Consider the following 12,357-nt stretch of genomic DNA (forward strand, 5'->3'; position numbering starts at 1 on the left):
ACAAACTACAGGAGAACTATCTGCCAAGAAGCATGGACACTGATGCACAAAGTGCCTGGAGCGTGAGAGAGAAGAGAGCACAGTGATGATATCAAACAGAGCAAGAGAGGAATAAGCAGGAAAACAGGGGGAAAGCCCAGAAGTGCCTCAACCACGAGACCATCCTTCCTCTGTTCCTGCTTCTTGCCTGCCAAGTTTGCAACGGAAGAGGAGCTGGAGACCAGCCTTTAAGTCCCTTTGTCTAGCTGATCAGCCAGCCAAGCGAGAGGGACACTTGCAGCGATTACAATCACCGGAGTATAAAACAGAAGGCTGTGTATAAACACGTGCAGTCAGATGGTGCAGGGCACCAAGTGCAAAGCGACCGAGTTCGGCTGGTGCGTACCGCTGAGCCATTCTCAGAAAGCTGTGGAGTGGAATTGGGATTAGCTTTCAGAGCTCCAGTCACCTGCTTAAGCCCTCTGACTGCACTTGCAAAGAGCGATTAGTTTGAGGGACAGTTTTTCCCATTTCATGCCCTTGACTCACACTGCAAAGAATCAGCATTTCACATCCCAGCCGCACACGGCTTTCTTTTCTAACTAACCCCTCTGTGTTCCCCCTGAAAAGCTACATACTGTGGATGTAAATTTAATGAGACACTCAGTGCCCCATGATGATGAACTGACTGTTTCAAGAAACTATAAACTGATCCGAGATTATTGCGTCTCTAAACCATTTATTTTCAACAACATTGCATATTTTCAATAGCTGTTTGCCACATCCTTACCTTTAAACACAGAGCTTCTTTCAGCAGCTCAGGGGTGGGCGGGAGAAGCAGGAATTCAGATATTATTTCTGAGGGAAATTTCTGACTTGGCTCCAGGGTAACCCAGCTTTTCCTTATTTTTAACCAGCTTTTAAAGTCCATCCAGTGAGTCTATACCAAACCCAGCAATGCTCCATACCATCATAGCATGGTTAGAAGGGTATGCGCACAGTCACTGAATGTGCTGACAAATAATAATCAGTAATAATAATACCCAACTCTTATACAATGCTTCCCCCCTCCCCATAGATCTCAAATGAAAAGGAACAATCCTATAAACTCACTCTGGCCCAAAGGAAAAAAAAAAAGAAACTTTCCTTATACATTCTGATAGCTCTCCTTTTGCAACAATGGCCCTCTTCTCTTGTCTCACATTGTACCTCTTCTGCTCCAACCAAGGAGGTCAGCCATGTCTGGTTCTGAGTGGGCTTGACTGCTCCATGTCTTTTTCCACACTACCCCTTAGGTGTCGAACATTCATCTTATCTATCTAAGATATTTATGTGGCCCCCATCACCATAGTATCCATGTGCCTCACAATCTTTAATAGATTTATCTTCGCAACATCCCTGTGAGGTAGGACAGTGCTATTGTTCCCATTTTACAAATGGGGAACTGAAGTGCAGAGAGACTAAGTGAATTGCCCAAAGTCTTCCTGAATGGATCAGTAAAACCTCTTTTCTCCTTCAAATCCCTCCTCAAGTCCAAACTCTGACCAATCCCATGGTTCCCAACCTGTGTGGGAAATCCTTTGTTTTCGAAAGTGGCCTGTAATTCCAGGTGCCCCAATTAAAGATACCTAGAGTTATTGCCAAGTGTCACTGTTTTATCACAAAGGCAGCAGGAAGTGGTTTTATTCTTACAGCCCCAGCTGCAGGAGTACTGTGAATGTGTGAGAATCCTAACTTTCATTATTTAAAAAGTAAATGTCTAGCCCTTGTTGTGGTGAAAAACATGAACATGAGACCCAAGTGCACTCAAAAGGCTCAAAAACCAGTAGGCAAAGAAGAAGGAACCTAAACAGACAGATATAATTGCTTGATTTTTGCAGCAACACCGCACCAACCATGAGATTTTCATCCCTCTCTTTAAGCAGCCAGGTTAAATAGAGCAGGCTGAATAATGGCAGAACTTAATGTAATGGCTGATGACCAAAGGCCACCATCATGAGGTGTGACAGTACACATAACACTTTGGTGGTGTACGTAGCTTGTAGACATTTGTTGTACCTTTCAATTGAGAGAAGTTGCTCTCCCTGCCAGCAGAGCTGGATGCCATTTTGTGTAGCGATACAGCATGCCACATGGGAGAGACACACAAACACCATGCTCTCTTTTGGAGACCTTCCTTTTGTTCTTCCTTGTTTTGTTCTCCTCAATATAAAATAAAGGTCATTCTCACTGGAAAGGCATGGTTGCCCTGTTTATATGGAAAGACATCATAATAATTTCCTTGAGTTGGAGTAGGTGTCTTACAGGAATTATAAAAAGATCCAGGACAAACATGAACTGAAAAACAAACATTAATATTATTCATCTCAGGTAATGCAAACATTCAATTTTCTAGTAAAAGAAATTAAAAAGCACCTTTAGTAAACATATTTCCTGCTCGATTAATATTCCCCAATGTGATTTTTATTCTCTTCTCTTAAATGATCATCTCTTTCTGAGCAGCAGTGAGAAAAATGAACCTGCCCAATGAGGACACTTGCAGCATTTTCATATACCACAGCAAAATAGAATAGAAGTTCATGTGGCAAGCTAGTATGATACATGCTAAAACATGTAATTCACTTGAACACCAATGCTAGAAACAAAGGCATTCGAAAAATTGCTTTTTCAAAAGCTCAATGGTGCTACAGCACCACGTATACAGAAACAGCTGTCATACTTATTTTTTAAAAAAGGAAAGCAGTAATTTACCACCACATTACTTCATTGTCCGCAGATGCATCTAAGAACCACTTCTTTAAGAGAAGCAGAATTAAAGCAGATTACTTGACCAGCTTGCATTTGCAGCAGGGAATGTAGCGTCAATCTGGTATTTTATTAATATGAAAACGGACCCAGCATATTGTGACAACGAAGGCAATCGCTTTTGCAAAAAAGTGTCACCGAACGTGAGCAGAATTCAGGTGCTAGTTTACAGCGCAAGCCCTTTCATCTCACACTGCCTGGATGTGAAGGTCCCCAGAGAGGTTAGGTGGCTGTAGCCTAATCAGAGTCATCTATGTGTTTCCAAGTGCAAGGACTTTTTTCTGTTAGAGCCTTCAACAAGGTCATTGTTCTGTGCCTGTAATGCATGAATGCACAGCAGCCCCATCAGACCGCTCATTAGTATTCTATACATTACACGGGCTAAATTTGCCATTTCATTTACAATGCTTCTGTTTGCAATTTTTTCCCCTCTATATCATAGGCCTCCTCAGAAAAACAGGTGCCATTGATAAGATCCGACAGGCATTTAAACATATATTGCAACATATTTACAGTAAAATGGCAGAAACTGCCTCTTATTAACCTATTAACTTTCCACCAAGCGGTTTATTCTATGTATGGAAAAAATGAAAGGTGAATTTGAAATTAATGCTGCAAAGACATGCAGGAGGATGGAACATCAGAAACAAACATGTTTCTGAAAGGCTGTATCATGTCACATCCATGGGTGGGAAAGAGCAGCTTTGGAGCCAGGCCCAGTTTTATACTCTGACTTCAGTGAATTAGTGCAGACATCCAGTTCATTAGGACTTTACTTTAGCTTACTCTACGGTCAGTTCATTAGGGCCCTGATTCAGCAAAGTAATAAACACACGCTTAAAACCATTCCTATTCAGAAAAGCACTTAAATCATTTCCTAAAAATTTTCTGTTACTTCAGTGGGAGCAGGATCACTCCGCTAGGCCATAATTCAGCAAAGTACTTAAGTATGTCCTTAAATTTAAACACCCCTATTCCTGTTCAGCAAAGCATGCTGCACATGCTTGCACTAAGGTTGCCAGGCGTCCAGTCTTGGTCGAAAATGGATCCTGTCGGTTCTGGTCAACACCGCTGACTAGGCCGTTAAAAGTCTGGTTGGCGGCGTAGCGGGGCTAAGTCAGGCTCCCTGGCTGCCCTGGCTCCACGCAGCTCCCCGAAGCGGCTGGCATGTCCGGCCCCTAGGCACAGGGATGATCAGGGAAGCTCCAAGTGCTGCCCATGCTCCCAGTGCTGGCTCCACAGCTCCCATTGGCCGGGAACCATGCCCAATGGGAGCTGTGGGGATGGCGCCTGCATGTGTGAGCAACATACACAGCCACCTGACCGCACCTCCATCTAGCCGCCGGACATGCCGGCTGCTTCTGGGAGTAGTGCGGAGCCAGGGCAGACAGGGAGCCTGCCTTAGCCCTGCTGCGCCACCAACTGGGAGCCGCCTGAGGTAAGTGCTGCCGAGCTGGAGCCCACATCCCAAACCCCCTGCCCCAGGTCGGAGCCCCGTCCCGCACCCTAACTCCCTCCCAGACCCCGCACCCCAACCCCCTGCCCCTGGTTGGAACCTCCTCCCACACCACAACTCCCTTCCCCAGCCCTGAGCCTTCTCCCGCATGCAAATTCCTTCCTGGAGCCCAGAGCCCCCTCCTGCACCCCAAACCTCTCATCCCCAGCCCCACCCCAGAGCCTATACCCCCAGCTGGACCCCTCACGCCCTCCCACACCCAAACCCCCCTATCCCAGCAAAAGCGAGTGAGCGGGGGGAGAGCGAGCGACGGATTGAGGGTACTGGAGTGAGGGGGTGGGGCCTCAGAGAAGGGGCGGGGCAAGGCAAGGGTGTTTGGTTCTGTGCAATTAGAAAGTTACCAACCCTAGCTTGCACATGATTAAGTGCATTGCTGAATTGGAGTTTAGGGGATTCATCTTATTCCCACTGAAGTCCAGGGGAAAAATTAGCATTGATCTGAGCGGTACAAGATCCAGCTGTAGCCGCTTACTCTGGAGCTTATTGGTGATTTTATTGAGGCTTTTATTGACAATATTTAATTGCCGTAGAACCACATCCATTTCGCTATGAGTCCAGTCCTGCAGGATTGGGCTGTCAGACTGCTTTGCTGTTCTTTGTCTTTTCTGGCAGCAAAATTTAATCCATGGTCATATGGAAGTTATTAGAAGGCAGTCTCTTATGTTCCTAGATTATTGTAATAACAGAGAAAATATCTTTCCACACATCAGATATGTTGGGGAGGTAATTACCCATTGGCTGGATTGGTTTTAATAATAAACGTTTTTCTAGTATTTTTAAAATAAAATTCCATGAAAACAAATTCTGATCCCACCACATAAAAAAAAAAAAAAAGAAAAAGAGAGAGAGCGCAAGAGTCTCAAAGCCTCTGAGCATTTCTTACAGTGAACTCCATCAAAAAGCATTCTATGAAAAATAAAGGCAACCAGCTCAGAACACTTTTCCACATAAATGCTGTGGATTGTAACTGGCCTTTAGAGAAGCACAAGTACATGAGAGCTCTCTCTGTAATGCTGAGCACTGATTACAGATCACGCAGCATTTTCAAAATTGTAGCTTTTCATATTGTAGCATTTAAAATTTACATCAAGTGACTGGATCATGTTGTCTCCTACATGGACTGTATCATGCCAAGGAAATTTGCCCTCTCATGGAAGTAGCAGGGGATTCAGCCCCCAAAACAACTGGATCTCAAGGAAAGGATTCCTGCCTTGGCTCTTGCATCTCCTAAATTATACTTCCTGCAGTTTTCATGGAAGCCCTCCTCCTAGATTAGATTAGAACAGGGTATGTCTCTACAAACTGAGGGTACATCCAGACTCTACACTGCAAACAAAGGTGTGTTCTTAACTCAGATTAGCTCATTGGAGTTAGCTAATTTGGGTTAAAATAGCAGTGAAGACACAGTGATGGGGATCCACGCTCCACACTGGCGCCTCCTGCTGGCCATTTTGGGGATTAGCTCCGCAGAGCAGTACAGCCTTTCCTGATGGTGCCTCGCCCGCCATCATGTCTGCTCTCAGACCCATGTCACTCCAAGGACTGCAGGGTCCTCTTCATGACACAGCCCTCTGCCCATGTTACACTCTGTGCTCTCCCCTTCCAGAGGCCCTGCAGTCAACTGTCTGGTCACTTCCTCCAATGGTGAGTGGGGGGACCCAGGCCTGCCCACTACTCCTGGTCCCAGCCCAGGGACGCTGTAGGTGTCAACCACGTGCTGTGTCCCCGCCAACCACTCAGTATATTTTCCTGGGCCACTTCCCCGCAGCCCCAATACCTTCTTCGCCCTTACCTCACGGCCTCAGCATGCCAGTCCTAGCAGCCAGCCAGGAGCTCTCTCTTGCTCCACTGCTCTGTCCAGGGTGCTAGCTTCCCTCCACCTGCAAGGCACCCAGTTCTCCCTCCTTGAGCTCTAGGGAGTAACTACCCCTGCTCTGCCCTGCCTTGCCCTGCTGATCCCAGATTGGCTGTTCCTTACAGCCTCTCTCCTATTAGCTGCTTCCTGTGCAGTCTCCCTAGGGCTCTATTAATCCCTTATATGTCAGTACAGGGCGAATGCCCCATCACAGACACAACAACTTGGCTTTTAATTTGGCTGAGCAGCTCGAGTTCAACCCCAGACTCCTTTACAGGCTTTGACTCAAAGTAGCTAACCCCAGTTAAAAGCCCAGTTGTGTCTTCACTGCTATTTTAACCCAAGTTGGCTATGTTAGTTAAGAACACATTTTTTCCAGTGCTTTATTCTGCTAAATAGAAGAGTAAAGTATACCGTATGGAATCATTTTCTTTTGGAGTCAAAAAATCAGACCTATGATCATGCAACTGGATCTGTGAACCCACACAGAGGCTCTGTGACTTCACTGGGTCTCTGCACAGGCATAATGGTCCAACCATATAGATTGATCTTTGGATTGGGGCCTGGAAGAGGTTTCTTGACGAGAGGACTTAACCCTCCCCCTCAAAAAAACTGACTGTCCTGTTTGTGGCCCCTGTAATGCAGCTGTAGAACAAATGCATTATCAATCCTGCTACTCCACCAAGACTTGTTTTATGTGCTTGCACCACTGCATAGAAAATAAATACAGTAGAACCTCAGCGTTATGAGCACCTCGGGAATGGAGGTTGTTCGTAACTCTGAAATGTTCATAACTCTGAACAAAATGTTAGGGTTGTTCTTTCAAAAATTTACAACTGAACATCGACTTATACTGCTTTGAAACTTTACTATGCAGAATTAAAAACTGGCCGTTTTTAACCATCTTAATTTAAATGAAATAAGCCCCGAAACAGTTTCCTTACCTTGTCCAATCTTTTTTAAAAAACTTTCCCTTTATTTATTGATTTATTTTGATCTCTGCTGCTGCCTGATTGTGTACTTCCGGTTACCAATGAGGTCTGTGGTTGACTGGTCAGTTCATAACGCTGGTGTTCGTAACTCTGAGGTTCTACTGTAATTTAAAAGGAATCCTTGTGCCAAATCCAAAGGAAATGTTTGTTATGCACCATTTAAAATAAAGGCTGTGACAGCATTGACCTCTGAAGAAAGATTGAACCACAAACACAAAGCTAGCCAGTGCAAATTTTTCCTATTGTTGTGCTCCTGCAAACCACTGAGACCAGCACCTTGCACTATCCAAGCTTAAAGCCCCATTCTGTGAGGTGTGGAGAACCCTCATCTCCTATGTGGACATTAAGGATGGTCACCACCACACAGGGGGCATTCAACTTTCCAGAAGCTTGAGCCCATAGGCATCAAACTGGAATACAAAGGGCCTGATTCTGCTCTCTCTTTTACCAGTGAGAATCAGGAGTAACTCTGCTGAAGTCAATGGACTTACACTACCTTAAAACTGATTTAAGTGAGATCAGAACTGGTATCAGAAGCCCAGCAAGAATCTATCTCAACCTGATCTTTGGGTTTTATTTTTTTGATGAGTCCTTCTTTCCAGAATCCTTTTCTTCTATGATGCTTAGACGCAGTTGTTTCACCATCTCAGGGGTCTAGATTCCTCTTGGCTCATATGTATAACAGCTCTTAAGGTTAAGAGAGGAATAATTGCCCACAGTCTTATGCAACCTGCTTTCTTCTGCTATAATTACTTCCTTCCTGTCCAAAGACTTACACTTCATTAACATAGCAGGAGTGATGTTTATGAACTCTACAAAGTAGTTCTTGGATTGTGTGCCTAACCCAAGAAATTAAGCAACAGAGTTATAAAAATAAGGTCCCAAGGATGTGCCCATCTTTAACCATATGAGTAATTCCACTGATGTCAATAAGACTAGGAACTTTGCTGGATTATGGGGTACATGTAAGTCGGCATACCAGGGCCACTGAAAAAGATATGCAACAAAATTCACACATAGAAGTCAAGAGCAAAATTACCCTTGATTTTAACCAGAGGAAAAGCAGGCCCTAAATTCATGTTGAGTACAGAATTAATAGGGTATAGTTCTAAAAAAAGACAAAGAATTTGACTAAGGCAAGAAATTTACCTTTGAATGGAAGTGTGAAGAATGCACTTTATTTGAAGTCTGTTTCTTTGAAGAAGCAGCTATTTAAAAGACTTAGTTTTCCTATAGCCAATATCCAAAATTAAATAGCTTCTACGTGTGTCAATAAAAAGGCATGTGCTTCATTATTTGTCATCTATCTCCCAACGATAAATTCAGTTCCTGCTTGATAAATGCAATTATCCTTCCAGACATTCGTATGAATTACTGATAAAATGTACACAGCAGGCAAAGAAAATTGTGATGGAATGATATTTGCTAATGCAATATGCATATCCGTGAGAGTGGGAATAAATAAAGGCAGCTTGGATCACTCTTTCTCGGAATCTCTTCATTCTTAAAGTTCAGGATATAGATGGCAGACATTTTTGCAGAACTAACAGGGCTCAGAACAAAATTAAATTCTGTTTGTCTTGCAAATACGAGCTGTAAATGACACCATTTCCTATTCAGCAGTGTTTAATGTCTGTCCTCTAGTATGTACCCTGTGCCATTTCAATTAAAATACTCAGTTCTAGGACTTAATTCAAAGCCCATGAAAAATCAGTGGGGACTGGTTAAGGGTTTTGGCGAGTTCTGGTTGTAATAAACTTGCCCTCTGGCTGATGACTTTCTACATTTTCCATAACAATTTCAGACTCTTTTCAGCTGTTCTCTCCCTTGGTCTGCACAGTTGGCACAAATATCCCCCTCTTTGTTCTCTAAGAAGTTAGAAATGTTATCTATGGGTAACCTTGGAGACTGTTCATGCAGCAAGAAAAATGGAGATCAACTAGTTGTTTCATGCTTGGCGCAGTTATAAGCATGCATTTCTTGGTTAACTTTAGGCAGTCCGTCCAATTTGACTTTTGTTTCTCACTCAATCTTCATAATGTAATAGTTGTTTTTAATTTACTAATAGTGTTCTGTTGAATCCTTCAAATGTCTTTTCATGCTAATGACAGGACAAGAGTCTGAGGACAAAGTCTCAAACAGATGATTGCCACATTCCTATGCGAGTTACGATGGGTCTTTTCCAGAGAGAATGGAAGACCAGACTCTCTGAATACAAAGGCAGTTGCTAGGCCTAGTTTACTGGTTGTTGGATAAACCTCTCTAAGGCCTGGTCTACATTGCCGGGGGTGGTGGGGGGAGGAAGAATCGATCTATGTTACGCAACTTCGGCTATGTGAATAACGTAGCTGAAGTCGACGTACTTAGATCTACTTACCATGGTGTCTTCACTGTGATAAGTCGACAGCTGATGCTCCGCCATTGACTCTGCCTGTGCCTCTCACCCCGGTGGAGTACCGGAGTTGACGGGAGAGCGCTCGGCGGTCGATTAATTGCATCTAGACTAGACATGATAAATCGACCTCCGCTGGATTGATCACTGCCTGTCGATCCAACGGGTAATGTAGTCAAGCCCTAAGTTTAGTGAACTGGTTTATTCTCATCTAAGTCCTTTTAAAAAGTCATAAGGTTTAGCAACGTCAGAGGAGTCCCTAATGAACCCACAACAGTATCCCAGGAAGCTTGTTGGCTTTTAAACCTCTTGAATGGTTTCTCTTCTCCTTTCTTCAAATTTTGAATGGTGGTCACATCTTGAGACCCAGCTCAATACCCTTAGTTTGTTATCACCCTTCCTAGATATCAGATTGCTCTTTTAAAGATGTCACACAGACCAGGTTTTAATTTGACCCCACTCATGAGCCACTGGTGATAAGCTTTACATTGATCACATACAGTATATGATGAGTTTCCCCAAACTGTCTAGCAGGTCTTGGATCTAGGCTACCCAATGTGGGTCTAGAACATTACGGTTTAATCTTCTGTAACCAAAACAGTCAATAGCCAATCCTCTTTCCATACCACTGGTGAAGCATCCTGGGAACACTTTCTTCCTGTAAGGATCTCGGATGGAGCTTTTGACCTCTCCACAGGAGGGATCTAGGAATGGAGTGATCAGTTTGGTGAATGGGGGTGATACCTGTAAGTATCACGTCCATTCACAAACTTGGGACGCACTGTAAGTCCGACTTATCCTTGACAAAATGAACACTCTTCTTGAAGCATTTTGCACAACTTTCCCTGCTGATCCAGTGTCACACAAGTTCATTCTTTCATGGGCCTACACAGCTGGGATGAAAGGCACTGGTACATACACAATGGTGATGAGATGGGGGAGGGCGGAGTGGAGTTTTGACCCAAAACAATGGACGGATCTTTAGCCTTACAAAATTCAGTGCCCACACACAATGGAGAAGGCCTCCATATTGTTTTTAAAATGGCTCTTTTTCAGGGTCTGACACTCAGAATGCACCATTTATCTACTTCGGAGGGTGAGGTGGAAGGTGGTTAGTTCAGTTCCAAGAGAACAAATTGTGATCTGTGTTAATTGCAGATTTATATAAATGAATTCTGAAGTGGGCAGTTGTATTGGGCCATTGAGGTTGTCAATTGATATGCGACATTGACAATGGCATAATGTTCTATAGAACTTCATGAAACTAGCCATGTTTGCACAGTAAGGAAAGGTGCAAGGCAATTCATTTGGTCCCATTCTGATCTCATTTTCTCCAGTGTGACCCCACTAGAGTGAATTTTCCCAAATTTTCACTTGTGTACCTTAGAACAGAACCAGGCCTGGTATCTTCTGCAGCAATGAGAGAATTAGATTGGAGGAGAAAGGGGGCGGAAAAGTGATGGCTGTCAGGGCAATTGATGAGAAACATAAGCATGACAAGCATCCAAAAATCAGGCCTATTTTCAAGGCATGTTAAGAAGTTACTATTACTGTAAAATATTAAGTATCTTCCACTCAAGGAGTTTAAAGCACATTACGGACACTGAGGAATTATAGCTATCTGGGGTTATTCCCATTTTACAGATGAAGAGAACACAGCACAGAGGGAGTAAGACCAGATTTTTCAAAAGCATCCTTGGATGCTGGGTGCTTCCATTGCTTGAGTTGTTTAGGGCCTGATATTTCAGGAGTGCTCAACACCCACAATTCTAGTTGATGCCAATGGGAGCGATGGGTGCTCAGCAGCTCTGAAGATCAGGTCTGAAGTGTTTCAAGTTGGGCACCCAAAAACTGAGTCATCCTAAAACATATCCTCTGAGTATGCTGTCCCTGGACCCACAGGATGTCTGTGACAGAGCTGGGAATGAAGGCCCACTCGGCTGCCTTTGCATAGGTGTAGTAAACTCTATAGAACTTGGCTGGAGGAGCATAGGTTGCAAGAGGGAAGAGTTTGGAAATGGTATAAGGAAATCAGTTTGTGTTAGGGTTGCCAACCCTCCAGGATTGATCTGGCGTCTCCAGGAATTAATGATGAATCTTTAATTAAAGATCATGCCATGTGATGAAGCCTCCAGGAATACATCCAAACAAAACTGGCAACCCTGGTTTGTGTGCACATGTCTAGAAATGCTAAACTGCAGTGAGAGCAGTTCTGTAAGTAGCTGCTTTACTAAAGAGCAAATTTGGTTCAATAGGAATGAAGTCATCTCATGTTATTATCCAGCTCCCAGTCCACAAAACAGTACAAAAGGAAAGGAACAAACTCCTTCTGTAGAAGATTCACTGCTGGCTCCTGTGCAGTATTCCCTGCAGCCAGTAGGGAATACAGGCTCTACAGGGACCAGTTACTGCACAATACATTAGTGTGCTTTAGAAATCATAATTCTGTAGGGTGCACTGCTATTGTATGTAGAAAAGCCCTTATATCAGGACTGGGCGAACTTTTTGGCCTGAGGGCCACATCGGGGTTCCAAAACTGTATGGAGGGCCGGGTAGGGAAGGCTGTGCCTCCCCAAACAGCCTGGCCCCTGCCCCCATCCGACCCCTCCCACTTCCCGCCCCTGACTGACCCCCTCAGAACCCCTGACCCATCCAACCCCCGCCCCCGCTCCTTGTCCCCTGACCACCCCCCCCCAGGATCCCCACCCTAATTATTCCCCCTGGGATCCCACCCCCTATCCAAACCCCCCTGCTCCCTGTTCCCTGACTGCCCTGCCCCCTATCCACACCCCTGCCCCCGACAGGCCCCTTGGGACCC

Source organism: Lepidochelys kempii, chromosome 6, assembly GCF_965140265.1.
Source record: "Lepidochelys kempii isolate rLepKem1 chromosome 6, rLepKem1.hap2, whole genome shotgun sequence".
Taxonomy (NCBI): domain Eukaryota; kingdom Metazoa; phylum Chordata; order Testudines; family Cheloniidae; genus Lepidochelys; species Lepidochelys kempii.